Below are 16,397 nucleotides of genomic sequence, written 5' to 3'. Positions count from 1 at the left end.
AATCGGAAACAGGCTCCAGGCTCCGAGCCATCAGCCCAGAGCCTGACACGGGGCTCGAACTCACGGACCGCGAGATCGTGACCTGGCTGAAGTCGGATGCTTAACCGACTGCGCCACCCAGGCGCCCCTCATTTTATTCTTTTTTTAATTGATGTTTATTTTGAGAGAGAGACACAGAGACAGAGACAGAGCATAAGTGGGGGAGGGGCAGAGAGAGGGAGACACAGAACCCAAAGCAGGTTCCAGGCTCTGAGCTATCAGCACAGAGCCTGATGTGGGGCTTGTCATGGACAATGAGATCATGACCTGAGCCAAAGTCAGACACTTAACCAACTGAGCCACCCAGGTGCCCCTCATTTTATTCTATTTCACCATATTCATTTTTTCAAATTTTCAAACATTTCCCTTTTTTTTTTTTCTTGTTTTCTTTTTTTTCTTTTCTTATCTTTCCCTTTTTCCTCTAATCTATCAAGCTCCGTTCAACAACGAGACCAAAACACACCTAGGATCTAGCATCATTTATTTGTGTGTGTGTGTCTGTCTGTGTGTGGTTCTTAATTGTTTAATTTTAATTTTTTTACCTTATTAATTCCTTTCTTCCTTCAAAATGACAAAACAAAGGAATTCACCCCAAAAGAAAGAGCAGGAAGAAATGACAGCCAGGGACTTAATCAACACAGATATAAGCAAGATGTCTGAACCAGATTTTAGAATCATGATAATAACAGTACTAGCTGGGGTTGAAAATAGATTAGAATCGCTTTCTGTGGAGATAAAAGAAGTAAAAGCTAGTCAGGATGAAACAAAAAATGCTATACCTGGCTGCAAGCTTGAATGGATGTTACAGTGACAAGGATGGATAAGGCAGATGAGCAAATCAGTGATAAGGAGGACAAACTTATGGAGAATAAAGAAGCAGAAAAAAAAAGAGGGAGTATAAGGCAAAAGAGCACTATTTAAGAATTAGAGAAATCAGTGACTCATTAAAAAGGAACAACATCAGAATCATAGGGGTCCCAGATGATGAAGAAAGAGAAAAAGGGGTAGAAGAGTTATGTGAGCAAATCATAGCAGAAAACTTTCCTAACCTGGGGAAAGACACAGACATCAAAATACAGGAAGCACAGAAAACCCCCATTAGATTCAACAAAAACCAACCATCAACAAGGCATATCATAGTCAAATTCACAAAATACTCAAGCAAAGAAAGAATCATGAAAGCAGCAAGGGGGAAAAAAGTCCTTAACCTACAAGAGAAAACAGATCAGGTTTGCAGCAGACCTATCCACAGAAACTTGGCAGGCCAGAAACAGGATATATTCAATGTGCTGAAATGGAAAAATATGCAGCCAAGAATTCTGTTTTTGTTTTTTGTTTTTTTTTAGACCAAAGGTTTATTCAATTGTGATGACCTCTAAAAGGTATAGAGTATTTATTTATTTATTTATTTATTTATTTATTTTAGTCTTTTCTCCCCTCAGAGAGTCCCCTTAAAATTTCTTGCAGGGCTGGTTTAGTGCCCTTTAGTTGAAGTCTGTCCTTCAAAATAAAAGGTGATATAAAAAATTTCCCAGGCAGGGGCTCCTGGGTGGCTCAGTCGGTTAAGTGTCCAACTTCGGCTCAGGTCATGATCTCGCGGTCTGTGAGTTCGAGCCCCACATCGGGCTCTGTGCTGATCGCTCAGAGCCTTGAACCTGTCTCAGATTCTGAGTCTCCCTCTCTCTCTGACCCTCCCCCGTTCATGCTCTGTCTCTCTCTGTCTCAAAAATAAATAAACGTTAAAAAAAATTTAAAAAAAAAATTTTCCCAGGCAAACAACAACTAAAGGGCACTAAACCAACCCTGCAAGAAATTTTAAGGGGGACTCTCTGAGGGGAGAAAAGACTAAAATACATACATACATACATACATACATACATACATAAATACCAAAAGCAACAAAGATTATAAAGGACCAGAGAACACCACCAGAAACTCCAACTCTACAGGCAACATAATGGCAATAAATTCATATCTTTCAGTACTCTAAATGTCAATGGACTAAATGCTCCAATCAAAAGACACAGGGTAACAGAATGGATAAGAAAACAAGATCCATGTATATGCTGTTTACAAGAGACCCACTCTAGACCTAAAGACACCTTCAGATTGCAAGTAAGGGGTTGGAGAACCATCTATCATGCTAATGGTCAACAAAAGAAAGCCAGAGTAGCCATACTTATATCAGACAATCTAGACTTGAAAATAAAGACTGTAACAAGAGATGAAGAAGGGCATTATATCATAATTAAAGGGTCTATCCACCAAGAAGACCTCAGATGTAATCCACATTGTTTTGTGGATACTGAACCAGCCCTCCAACCCAGGTATAAATCCCACTTGGTCCTGGTGAATAATTTTTTTAATGTATTGTTGGATCCGGTTGGCTAATAAGTTGTTGAGGAATTTTGCATCCATGTTAATCAGGGAAATTAGTTTATAGTTTTCCTTTTTAGTGGGGTCTTTGTCTGGTTTTGGAATCAAGGTAATCCTCCAAGGTTATGCTCCAAATGTGAAAGCACCCAAATATATAAATCAATTAATCACAAACATAAAGAAACTCATTGATAATAATGCCATACTAGTATGGGAATTCAACATGCCACTTACAGCAATGGACAGATCATCTAAACAAAAAATCAACAAGGAAACAATGGCTTTGAATGACACACTGGACCAGATGAACTTAACAGATATATTCAGAACATGTCATCCTAAAGCAGTGGAATATACATTCTTCTCCAGTGCACATGGAACATTCTCCAGAATAGATCACATACTGGGACACAAATCAGCCCTCAACAAGTATAGAAAGATCGAGATCATACCGTGCATATTTTCAGACCACAACACTATGGAACTCGAAATCAACCACAAGAAAAAATGTGGAAAGATAACAAATACTTGGAGACTAAAGAATATCCTACTAGAGAATGAATGGGCTAACCAAGAAGTTAAAGAGAAATTAAAAGTACATGGAAGCCAATGAAAATGATAACACCACAGCCCAAAACCTCTGGGATGCAGCAAAGGTGGTCATAAGAGGGAATTATATAGCAATCCAGGCCTTCCTAAAGAAGGAAGAAAGGTCTCAGATATACACCTTAACCTTACAACTTAAAGAGCTGGAAAAGGAACAGCAAATAAAACCCAAAACCAGCAGAAGATAGGAAATAATAAAGATTAGAGCAGAAATTAATGTTATCAAACCTAGATAGATAGATAGATAGATAGATAGATAGATAGAGATATATATCAATGAAACCAGAAGCTGGTTCTTTGAAATAATTAACAAAATGGATAAATCCATAGCCAGTTTGATCAAAAAGAAAAAGGAAAGGACCCAAATAAATAAAATCAAGAATGAAAGAGGAGAGATCACAACCAACACAGCAGAAATATAAACAATAATAAAAGAATATTATGAGCAATTATATGCCAATAAAATGAGCAATCTGGAAGAAATGGACAAATTCCCAGAAACATATACACTATCAAAACTGAAACAGGAAGAAATAGAAAATTTGAACAGATCCATAACCAGTAAAAAAATCAAATTAGTAATCAAAAATCTCCCAAAAAACAAGAGTCCAGGGCCAGATGGCTTTCCATTTAAAGAAGAATTAACACCTATTCTCTTGAAGCTGTTCCAAAAAATAGAAATGGAAGAAAAACTTCCAAAGTCTCTCTATGAAGCCAACATTACCTTGATTCCAAAACCAGACAAAGACCCCACTAAAAAGGAGAACTATAAACTAATTTCCCTGATTAACGTGGATGCAAAATTCCTCAACAACTTATTAGCCAACCGGATCCAACAATACATTAAAAAAATTATTCACCACGACCAAGTGGGATTTATACCTTGGATGGAGGGCTGGTTCAATATCCGCAAAACAATCAATGTGATTCATCACATCAGTAAAAAAGGACAAGAACCATATGGTCCTCTCAATAGATGCAGAGAAAGCATTTCACAAAATACAGCATCCTTTCTTGATAAAAAACCATCAAGAAAGTAGGGACAGAAGGATCATACCTCAAGATCATAAAAGCCATATATGAAAGACCCATTCTCACCACTATTATTTAACATAGTATTGGAAGTCTAAGCCTCAGCAATCAGACAACACAAAGAAATAAAAGGCATCCAAATCAGCCAGGAGGAGATCAAACTTTCCCTCTTCACAGATGACATGATACTCTATACAGAAAACCCAAAAGATTCCACCAATAACACTGCTAGAATTGATCCATGAATTCAGCAAAGTGACAGGATATAAAGTCAATGTACAGAAGTCAGCTGCATTCCTATACACCAATAATGAAGCAACAGAAAGAGAAATCAAGGATTAATCCCATTTATAATTGCACCAAAACCCATAAAATACCTAGAAATAAATCTAACCAAAGAGGTGAAAAATCTATACACTGAAAACTATAGAAAGCTCATGAAAGAAATTGAAGAAGACACAAAAAAATGGAAAAATATTCCATGTTCCTGAATAGGAAGAACAAATATTGTTAAAATGTCAATACTACCCAAAGCAATATACATATTCAATGCAATACCTATCAAAATAATACCAGCATTCTTCACAGAGCTAGAACAAACAATCCTAAAATTTGTATGGAACCAGAAAAGACCCCAAATAGCTGATGCAACCTTGAAAAAGAAAACCAAAGCTGGAGGCATCACAATCCCAGACTTCAAGCTGTATTACAAAGCTGTAATCATCAAGACAGTATGGTACTGGCAAAAAAATAGACACTCAGATCAATGGACCAGAATAGAGAACCCAAAAATGGACCCACAAACATATGGCCAACTAATCTTTGACAAAGCAGGAAAGAATATCCAATGGAATAAAGACAGTCTCTTCAGCAAGTGGTGCTGGGAAAACTGGACAGCGACATGAAGAAAAATGAACCCGGACCACTTTCTTACACCATACACAAAAATAAACTCAAAATGGATGAAAGATCTAAATGTAAGACAAGAAGCCATCAAAATCCTCAAGGAGAAAGCAGGCAAACACCTCTTTGATCTTGGCCGCAGCAACTTCTTACTCATCAGGTCCCCAGAGGCAAGGGAAACAAAAGCAAAGTGAACTATTGTGACCTCATAAAAATAAAAAGCTTCTGCACAGCGAAGGAAACAATCAGCAAAACCAAAAGGCAACCGAGGGAATAGGAGAAGATATTGGCAAACGGCATATCAGATAAAGAGTTAGTATCCAAAATCTATAAAAAAACTTATCAAACTCAATGCCCCAAAAACAAATAATCCAGTGAAGAAATGGGCAAAAGACATGAATAGACACTTCTCCAAAGAAGACATCCAGATGGCCAACAGACATCCAGACGGCCAGATGGCCAACAGCACATGAAAAAATGCTCAACATCACTCATCATCAGGGAAATACAAATCAAAACCACCATGAGATACCACCTCACACTTGTCAGAATGGCTAACATGAACAACTCAGTCAACAACAGATGTTGGTGAGGATGCAGAGAAAGAGGATCTCTTTTGCATGCTGGTGGGAATGCAAACTGGTGCAGCCACTCTGGAAAACACGATGGAGGTTCCTCAAAAAAATTAAAAATGGAACTACCCTCCAACCCAGCAATTGCACTACTAGGTATTTATCCAAAGGGTGCAGGTATGCTGTTCGAAGGGGCACAGGCACCCCAATGTTTATAGCAGCACTATCAACAATAGCCAATACCTACTCTATTGGAAGTCTACTAAAATTAAATTTGGCTCTTTTTTACTTCTTTGCTGCTCACACTTTAGCTCCTCACTGGACTGTCGTGTCACTCATTACAAAGCAAGATGTAGCCTCCATGACCTCCCTGCAAGGGGATTGCTGCCGGAGCACCAGTAGTCCAGGACAGACAGTGATCACACCTCCACCAGGGAGACTTTATGGAGTCTTTAAAGGGGACTCCTGATCTCTCAGTCAGAGCCGGGGAGACAGGAGGAAGAGCTCATGAGGCTTGCAGGCATGTGCTCGCTCTCTCTCTTTCTCTCTCTCTCTCTGGTACAGAAGCAGCCCCTGGATTAAGCCACAATAGAGAACTATACCAGGGGTTGATGATGTCCTGTGTACTTCTGGCCTCAGAATGTTTCACCTTCCCCCACTTGTCTCCTAGGCCCTAGGGAAACATGAATATTTGTACAGTACACGCAGAGGACAAGCCTAAAGGCCGGGACGCTATCCAAAGCCCAAGCCCAAGGCTCTCTGCTTGGAATCACAAGACGCCAGGCTCTGCCACAGGGAAAAGAGAAGGGCCTTTTCAGGACAAACATCTCCAAGGCAGAGGGTCTCCAAGGTAGGCTGATTTCTCCCACGTCTCTGGAGCATGACCACTCTTGTCTTTCTCAATGCCAGTTTGGCTGGTTGTGCTCCAAGGGGCTGAAGTGGGGAGGGAATCAAGACCGGGACACTTACCATACATTATCTCAGTTAATCCGCACAACCGCTTGAGAGCTATGCATGACTGTTATCCACATTTTACAGATTCAGAGAGAGTAAGTGAATGGCCCAAGATCATATGATGAGTCAGTGGTGAAGTCAGGATTCCAGCCCAGATCTGAGCTCAGCACTAAATTATAAGATCTGCTGGACCATAGCTGCTCATAGGTGAAGCCAGCAGGTGGGGCCGGCTCTAGTGTGTATCAACATTGCCTGCTTCCTGAAGGAAGGGTCTGTGAGAGTGTCCCCTGAGAGCACAACTGGGACTGCCTGTTACCTTCCACTTAGGAGCTGCTTTTCCTCCAACACTCCTGCCACCCTGCGGTTCACATTCTGGGAAATTCATAACCAGGATAATGAATTTTTTCTTCTCAGTTCCTGTTTTTGAATGCTCTCCATTTGAAAGAACACAGATTCCTATTGTAAGAACCATTGGTTGTTTCTATCATTGAGTTTCTCTATGTGTCTCGGAAAACTTTAAAAATCCAAAGTTGAGGGGCACCTGGATGGCTCAGTCAGTTAAGCATCCAACTCTTGATTTTGGCTCAGGTCATGATCTCATGGTTCGTGAGTCCCAGCCCCAAGCTGGACTCTGTGCTGACAGCGCTGAGCCTTTTTGGGATTCTCTCCCTCTCTCCCTCTCTCTCTCTCTCTCTTTCTCTCTCTCTCTCTTTCTCTCTCTCTCTCTCTGCCCCTCCCCTTATCTCTCTTCCTCCCCCGCCCTTTCAAAATAAATAAATAAATTTTTAAAATTTTTTTTAAAAAATCCAAAGTTGAATTGATGACATTGTCTTTTTCTTTTGCCACATGGAATTTCTCTAAAATGAGCCATCATTTCTATGCCTCATGGATTCTCAGTCTTGCTCTTGAAAAAATGAATGTAAGACGTCTTTTGCAAAGGGCAGCTCAAGTTTGAAAAATATTCCAGGGAGGTTTCTATGTGCACCTGCTGGATCAGGACTTTGGTCTATTGAAGCCAGTCCAGGCCTGCATTTATACCAGCAGGCAGGTATACGGAGGGGGGACAGGGGCCCCTGGCTCCTGTTCCACCAACTGACACCGATTGCAAATTACTGTGAATTATAATCTTTCCCACGTAAAAAATTGTCTTCAGGAAGAAGAGATTATTCTGTATCCACTCGAGGTAACCACTTCAAATTTCGAAGTTAATGGGTTAAGGAATGCTAAGGAGGCAAAAACAATCACCAGACAATGGTAATTAAACCAGAATCAAATTACTAATTAAGAATAGACCCAGGAAAACAAAACTTGCTTCAGCCAAACTGAAATCTATAGGAGTTACAAGTCGAACTCATGGCATTGAGCATTTCAACCTGCAAGTCACGATACAATTTCGGGACAGTGCCTGCTGAGGACAAGCGGCTGCCAGGACATCATCCACTGCAGCCGGATTCTAACACCTCCGTCGGGGCAATGTTTTAAACTGAGTGGATAACAACATACTCCAGTAACCTCCGCCTCCATAAATTCAACCCTGCCAGTATTTGTGAACACTGAATTCTGAAAATCACATCATAAATAAAAATTTTACAAGCCGCCACCTCTTCTTTAGACTCGGCCATGGACCATAAAAAAATTATGAAGTTATGTCTCTCCAAAATGTGCACAGTCTCCGGGGCCAGGGGAGCCTTAGCAGATGAAAGAGGAAGGCCCGTGGCCCCTGGAGGCCCAAGCAGCCTTTGCCTCAACTGGGAGACGCCTCTACATCTTGTAACTCCTACAGCTTTGCCCTTAAAATGAAAACTTAGACGCCTGCCTCACCTTCCCAAAGATGCTGCTTGAAATCCCAATTTAGAAGTCATCAGAGAACTCAGGGATACCACTAAAACATTTGTATATCACTTTGTTTTTCCATATGTTTAGTTATCTCATTAGATTCCTCAAACTAGGTCTGTAATGTTGCAAATAAGTTCAGAGAGCCCCAAAAGATTAATTCCAAAGTCACGGGGCTAGCCAACGGCAGAAGCAGAACTCACACTCAGGTCTTCCGGCTCCAAGTGTGTGCTCTTTGCCCTACATGATGCATTGCTTTCATCACAGAAACCTCAAAATTTTGTGTGCTTTATTAAGAGAGCTGAAATATTGTAACTATGCTAACATACATTCAATGCTATGGGCATAGGCTAAAGATAAGTTTCTTGCCATCCCAGAATTTGACCAGTCAAGGCATGGATCCTCATATCAAGGAAATATGAAAATATAGTATTTTCACATTTAAGAGAAAATGCCTCCGAACATTTTTGGGGACATAGACATGGCGTCGGAGGGTAGCACCCTTGCTTTTATTCATTCCAAAAATTAGCACACCATTCCTGAAGATCTCTTACACATCTATTTACGTGTAGCTATGAATTCAAATCAGATGGCCATCTTGGAGCCAGCTGTCGTTTCTCCAGCCCAAGAAAATCTCCACAAACCCCCCCAGGCACTAAATTACTACCTCCATCCTCTTCTTTTAACCTCAAACTGGGTCACCTTCTAATCAAGAAAAATTAATGACTAGCAACATATTTTTCTTTTCCTCTTAATTAGAGTAATTCCATCCTGGCAGTAACTCTCAGACTGAAACTATGCTAATGGCAAAGTTCTAATTCAGAAAAAAGGGACAAGCCACCAAAAGTAACTAGCCCAGGGGCGCCTGGGTGGCTCAGTCTGTTAAGCATCCGACTTTGGCTCAGGTCATGATCTAGCAGTTTGTGGGTTCAAGTCCTGCGTTGGGCTCTGGGCTGACAGCTCAGAGCCTAGAGCCTGCTTCGGGTTATGTGTCTCCCTCTGTCTCTGTCTCTGTCTCTGTCTCTCTCTCTCTCTGCCTCTCCCCACCCAAAAATAAATAAAAGTTAAAAAAAAAATTTTTTTTGAAGTAACTAGTCCATGCTATGCCTGGTAAACTGCTAGTCAAGAGAGCAGGCCCACAACCAATTTATCATGAAGCCAATGAAGCTTCAGCTTAAGGGACCCTCACACAGCCGGCCCCTCCCAAGGCCTGGAGCTGTGGTGCACACAGTCATACGTGTTTGCAAAATTTCCAGAAGTGAGACATTTTAACCGCAACTGGTTAAGATTAATCCCTTGCCACTCGAACTTTCCCTCAGCCATACCTCCCTCCCAGATTAGGCAGCACTGGAGTGGTGGCTGGAATTTGGGGAATCCAGACAAGGAGCAGTGTGGAATTCATTCAGTTTGGGTTTAGAGACCCATTTGTCTGTAGGCTGCAGTCATTTCCATGTATAGGTAAGTTAGTGCTGGCTGTCCCAGTCTAAAGAGGGCTTTCCTGAATTCCCCTCCCACCCACAGAGCCCACTGATCCAAGCCACAGAGGGTGAGGGCCAGAGATCACATCGCATCGCATTGCCCATACTGGACAAAGTACTTTAACTCCTCAGAGCCTCAATGCCTCATCTGTAAAATGAGGATATAACATCGCCTCTCTCAGAGACTGACATGATTTATTAAAATCGATTATTATTGGGGTGCCTAGGTGGCTCAGTCGGTTTATGCATCTGACTCTTGATTTCAGTTCAGGTCTTGATCTCACTGTGGGATCGAGCCCCACATCAGGCTCTGTGCTTACGGCATGGAGCCTCCTTGGGATTCTCTCTCCCTCTCACTCTGACCCTCCCTGTTCACTCCCTTGCGCGTGCAAAATAAATAAACATTAAAAACAAAAACAAAAGCAAAAAATGTCTAAAATCGATTATTAACACTAGCGTTACTCTATATCCGGCGTGGTGTTATGTGCTTAACATACATTATCTCAATTAAATCCAGGCTTAGAGAAATTAAGTAATTTATCAAAGGTCATGCAGCTGACAAACTAAGGAGCCACGAGATGAATATGAAGAGTCTTTCAACCACTGTGCTACACAGGGGCTCAACCTAGATGCTCAGTATCGCCATTAATGCCTAACATTTAAGGGAACAGGCACTCACAGGAGAATGATGGCAGTCAAGATCATGCGGGAGGTGGGGGCTGGTGGGGTTGTTGTACAGGACAGACAGAAGACCTAGGCTCTAGTCCAAGGGCAGGATAGGGATCATAACCTGCAAGGAAACATCAACAAAAACAACTACCATGTGCCAACCTGCATCCTAGGCATATCCCATGTATTTAAATTGGGATTCTTTGACATATATTAAACCACCAAAAAAAATTGAAAATAAAATTAATAATATTCAATGTTGGCAACATTTTGCCCACCTGCTACATTCATTTATTCATGTCAGGTATGTAAATTGCTACACTCCTAGAAAGCAATTTGACAACATATATCAGAAATCATGAAGACATTCATACCCTTTGACACATTAATCCCACTGCTGGAAATGTATCCTAAAGAAATCTTTGAAAGAAAGCAAAAGATCTATTCACACAAAGATATTCACTACAATGATATTTGTGATTCTGAGACTCTGGAAGCCTCTGAAATGACCACAGAGGGGAATTGATAGGTAAATGATAGCACTCCACCTTGATGGAATAACATGCGCTCATTAAAATGATTCATGGGGTCTATGCAGAACATGGGCAAGCACATCACATGTGCAAAAGGACTCGGCAACAATTATGCTATTTTTGCAACTATAGATCTGTATGGATAATGGCAGGAAGCACAACCAAACAATTCCCCCAGGGTGAGGTATTGTGAGAGATCTCATTCTTATACCTTTTTTTTTTTTTTAATGTTTATTTATTTTTAAGAGAGAGAGAGAGACAGAGTGAGAGTGGGAGAGGGGCAGAGAGAGAGAGAGAGAGGTAGACAGACAGACAGACAGAATCCAAAGCAGGTTCCAGGCTCCAAGCTGTCAGCACAGAGTCCGATGCAGGGCTGGAACCCACGAACCGTGAGATCATGACCTGAGCTAAAGTCGGAAGCTTGACTGACTGAGCCACCCAGGCGCCCACCCTTGGAGTGTTCTCATGGTGGTGTTAAATGAAAGCTAGGGGAAAACAGAGCCCACAAAGCCCAGCGCAAGTGAGAGCAGCTGTCACAGGGCTGGAGGACAGAGCCGATCGAGGGCTATGGACAATTCCAGCAAATAGCTCAGCCTTGGTCCACCAGCCAAACCAGGACTCTGGCTTCTCCACCTTTCCAATCAGCAGCACCCAAACTGCTCTGAGTCTCAGTTTCTTTAATTGTACTATTGTACTTAAATGTACTATTACCTTTTGGGGAGCAACCTCGCAGGGTTGTGGGGGGTGAAGGGTCCATTCAGATAATGCTGTTTCACTTCACTTAAGAACACCTTTCTAGCATCTGTCCAAAGACATCAGAAAATCAAAGGTACGGCTCCAGCCTTCCAGTCCAGATCCTGGGGCGGAACAGGTTTACCAGTTGGCCCTTAAGTCTCTAGCTCTAAGTGCTCATATGCAGTGGGCTGGCTGCCTCCCTAGTGTTGCAAAGCACAGGTCCAAGTTAAGTCACTTATTGTGGTGGGGGGTGGGGGTATCTCCTGCTGTTGCTCTCTCCATTGTATCTTTCCAGGCATGCTGTACACCCATTCTCTTCAGGGCCAAGAGAATTCCTCAATTCTCCCTCTTGAGCCACCATTAAAAGAAGAAAATATCATTCTCCTGCCCAGTTACCCCTGACTTGCACCACACTAGGTGCAGGAACCACCTAAAGCCAACTCTGAAGCCACCCAGGAACACCATCATTGCGAGCTGAGCCCCCCAAACCCAGAGCCTCATCTCTTCTCAGTCTTGCCCCCTGTAGCATCCCCAAAGCCAGGGATGGAGTAAGGGCTTTGCACAGAATGGCCTTCCCTATTTGCAGCCCAGTAGACTCCAGCCATGTTTCAGGTCCAGCTCAGACCCTAGGGTATTACTTCTCATCCTTCACATTTGAAGGACCCAATTCTTTCTTGTAACAGGGTGTCCCAAGCATTATAGGATGGTTACAGCATCCCTCTACCCATTAGATGCCAGGAGTACTCCCCCACCCCGCCAACATCCAATTTTAACAATCAAAAATGTCCCCAGACATTGCCAAATGTCCCCTAGGGAACAAATCACCCACTGCCTCCTCCTCCCCACGGCAGAAAGATTTCCTTTCCCATCTATTCATTCCTGTAGTGTATATATCTATAATATGTAAGTATCTCCCTTTTATCCTTGTCATTTTATCCTATGGCTAATTCTCTACCTGTCTTTTGCTGCTGGGGCACACCTTAGTTTCTCCGAGGTAAAGGTGATATCCTGAGTAGTGTTCCATCCCTAGCACCCAGCACAGAGCTTGGCACAGAGCAGGTACACAAACAAGCCTGCAGAGTTCGGTGATGGCTTAGTGGATCCCAGGACATTTCAGAGACAAATAAAGATGACCCTGACCCTGACCCAGAGTTGTAATACTTTGTTCCTTCCTAAATTGAGGTGGAAAAACTGGATGACATGCGCATTTATTCATAAGGGGGAAAAAACTAGATTCTATTCTTTTTGCTGAAAGAGATGTTCAAGAAAGTTTGGAATTGTGTTGGGGATTACTTTCAATAAGTTTCTAGTTTGAGATCGTGCTAAACTATACCCATGGGGAATAAACTGCATATTCCAAGAGAAAGGACAAGAAGGAATACTCCCAAAGCCTCAAGGCATTGATTTACACTTGGTGAAACTCTCCCAAAATCTCATCTGATGTTACTTACAATAAGATGTCCCGTGACTTCCCAATGGAAAGACTAACTAGTGAAAATGTGTTTACTCTGAGCCATGAGGGATTTGGATGAGCCATGGGTTAGAGGCCATTGTAATTGGGGACATGAGGGACTGGAGCTCAGAGTCAGGTTCCAAAAAGATGCATGCTGAGTTGTCTCCAATGCTCTAGAGAAGAGGGGGGAAAAAAAAAACCACACAGGAAAAGTGGATTTACTTTCTGTTGGATAAGCAATACCCTTCCCTCTAGCAAAATCTATGTAAATAACCTTGATGTAGAACACCTCTGAAAGAAATTGACCTTCTAAAAGATAAATGGAGCCTTTGAGGAATTTTCTTAAGACTTTAAATGAGCTTGGAGAGTCTGTACAAAGTGTCTCTGCCCCACCCTCTCCAGATTAATGAGTGTGTACGCGTGTGCATACCTGCACACATGGACCGTGCCTCTTTTCTTTGGTGGTTTATCAGGCTGCCCTGACTTTATGCTTGGGACTCAAGGAGGAGGAGTGGGTGATTTCAGCGGGACCAGAGCCAATGGTAGGATTCAAGAGTTCTATCTCCCCAGGGTCTTCTGCACACTTGCAGGTCCACACCCCATCCCACCAAGCTCTAGGGCAGCTGAATAGCCCAGGCCCAACCCCTTCCACTTGGCCTGGCAAAACAATGTCCTGCACAGACCTGTCAGCCCCAGGGCTCCTTGGATACTTCTTCCAGTGGAACTGAAAACAGCACTCAAGTGAGGAGTGGGTATAGGCAGGGGGTAGGGCCTAGACTACATCTGACAACTCCCAGGAGACCCCCTCAAGTTAAACCTGTCTGTAAAGGTGAGAGCAGGTGTGGGCAGTAGGGGCCCTTAGCTCCCAAACAAATATCTTCCCTCAGTCCACTGAGCCCAGAAAGCCCCCATGAGAGCTAAGGCTGAGACAGCTAATACACCAGGAAGACATAATAAAACACCCTCAAAACAGTCACTGTCAAGTGCAAACCTCTCTTCTCTGAGGTCATCTGCCCCTTTCCCCCACCCTCTGACCTCCCATTCTCAATAATGGTACCTTCTTATCCTTCAGGCTGGAGGCTAAATGCCTTCCCTGTCCGCTCTGTCCTAAGTAAGTCCCTCTTGGGAATCGTGATCACGGTTCCCTGTGCATGTCCTTCATGATCCCCCACTACACTGGGGTTATGTCTGTGATGTGACTACCTGTCTCCCCAACTCAACTTGAAACTCCCTGAAGGAGACCATGCCCATCTTGCTCGCCTGACCTGCGCCCATTCCCAGCAGTGCCTGGGGCATAGCTCATATGCCTGATTATGCTCAGGGCATCATCTTGACTGAATCTGCTTATTGCCTAGGAGGGGGGCCTGCACCCCTTGCTGCCTCGGGGAGCTAAGGAACAATAAAATAAAGGAAGTCTGTGTTCACATCCCTACTTCACTGTTCCCCAGTCATGTGTATTGCACTGGTCCCTCCCTAGGACTAACATACAGGAAGACTGGTCTGAAATGCATGGAAAACCACAGTATAGCCTGGAAATTGAAGAACAGCACTTAATACATCAACCTGAGACAACCCCTAAGTCATGACTCAGAGACCTAACTAAGTCCAAATACTAGATCTGCAGTAACCCTTCCCCTTGGAAGATGTGTTAAATCAGCCAAATGTGAAGAGGCTATCTAGTTTAGCAACCAGTCAGAACATGGCTATAACCACTGCCTTCAGTGGAAGAATGATTCCAAATCATTCTTAAAGCACCTGAAGCCTGGGCCCATCAAATACTAAAGTTCAGCCGGTTTCATTAATTTCCTGAAGTGTACTTGCTTATACAAAATCAAACGTAAGTTCTGCCTGGGTGATAATCTCTTCGAATCCCGAAAATCCACTTTCGGTTTTCAGTCTGACAAATGAAGGAAGAAAACTAAGTTACTCAACTTTGAACTCCAAACATCTTGGCAACTTTGGGCTACCTGAAGGCTTCAGGTGGGATCCTCACTTGTCTTCCTCCAAATCTCAATTTCCATGGAAGTTTTCTGGATGACAAACTAAATATGGCACAAACTCCACTGAGCACAACTTAGTAGAATCTTGGCCAAGAATTTTTAAAAACTGTAACGTCAGACTCTATTAAAGAACTTAGGGATTTTTCTTTCCTTTCCTTTTCCTTCTTTAATGTGGCATTGGTATGCAACCCTCCTCAGGTAGATCTAACCAACCGCAAATAACTAAAAGGCATTTTAAATCTTATTAATAGAGCTGCTTTTCTTACTGACAATACAAGAAAGTAACAGCCTCTAAATTTAACCCATTAACAAGCCTTTCCAGCTTCAAATATGTGTGAAATGTCACAAAGATTTTAAATAAGAAAACATCTAGTACAAACACAGGGGAACCCAAGGGTTTGTTTGGAAATTTATATTCTCTCCACCCAGACCTCAACACAAAACACTTTTGGGAAGCAAGGATAGGCAGAGGCAATCTACCTGCCTGTTCTGCATGATGAATACCCCCAAAACTTAGTGGTTAAAAATAGTCACTTTCTCTGGTTTGGGATTTGGTCCATCATGAATTGGATCAGCTGGGTGATTCTTACCCAGGACTTTTCATGTAGTTTTAGTCAGATGGGGGGGGGGGGGGGGGGGGGCTGCTGTCATCTGAAAGCCCAATGGGCTGGACGTCCAAGATGGCTGTCAGCCAGGAGCTCAGCTGGGGCCATTCCTTGAAGCAAGCACCTCCACATGACCTCTCCATGTGGTTTGGACTTCTCACGGCATGGCAGCTGGGTTCTGACACACAGCATCCAAGAGTAAGTGTTCCAAGAAACAAAAGTAGAAACTACATAGCTTCTACTTACCCCAACCTCAGGAGTCACTCGGTGTCATTTCCATTCCATTCTGTTGGTTGCCAGTGGGTCACTGAGGCCACTAATATTTGTGGGGAATTTGTCCCACCTCTCAATGGAAGGAGCATCAAAAAATCGGGGGCAAGTTTTGACACCTGTCACAGTACCATCAGAAATGATTACCCCAGGGGCGCCTGGGTGGCTCAGTCAGGTAAGCACCCAACTCCAAGCTCAGGTCATGATCTCACGGTTCATGAGTTTGAGCCCCGTGTCGGGCTCTGTGCTGACAGCTCAGAGCCTGGAGCCTGCTTCGGATTCTGTGTCTCCCTCTCTCTGCCCCTCCCCCACTCATGTTCTGTCTCTGTCTCTGTCTCT

This window comes from Panthera tigris, chromosome C1 (assembly GCF_018350195.1).
Source record: "Panthera tigris isolate Pti1 chromosome C1, P.tigris_Pti1_mat1.1, whole genome shotgun sequence".
In the NCBI taxonomy this organism is placed as follows: Eukaryota; Metazoa; Chordata; class Mammalia; order Carnivora; family Felidae; genus Panthera; species Panthera tigris.
The sequence above is the reverse complement of the archived record's forward strand: the minus strand, read 5'-3'. Positions refer to the sequence as shown.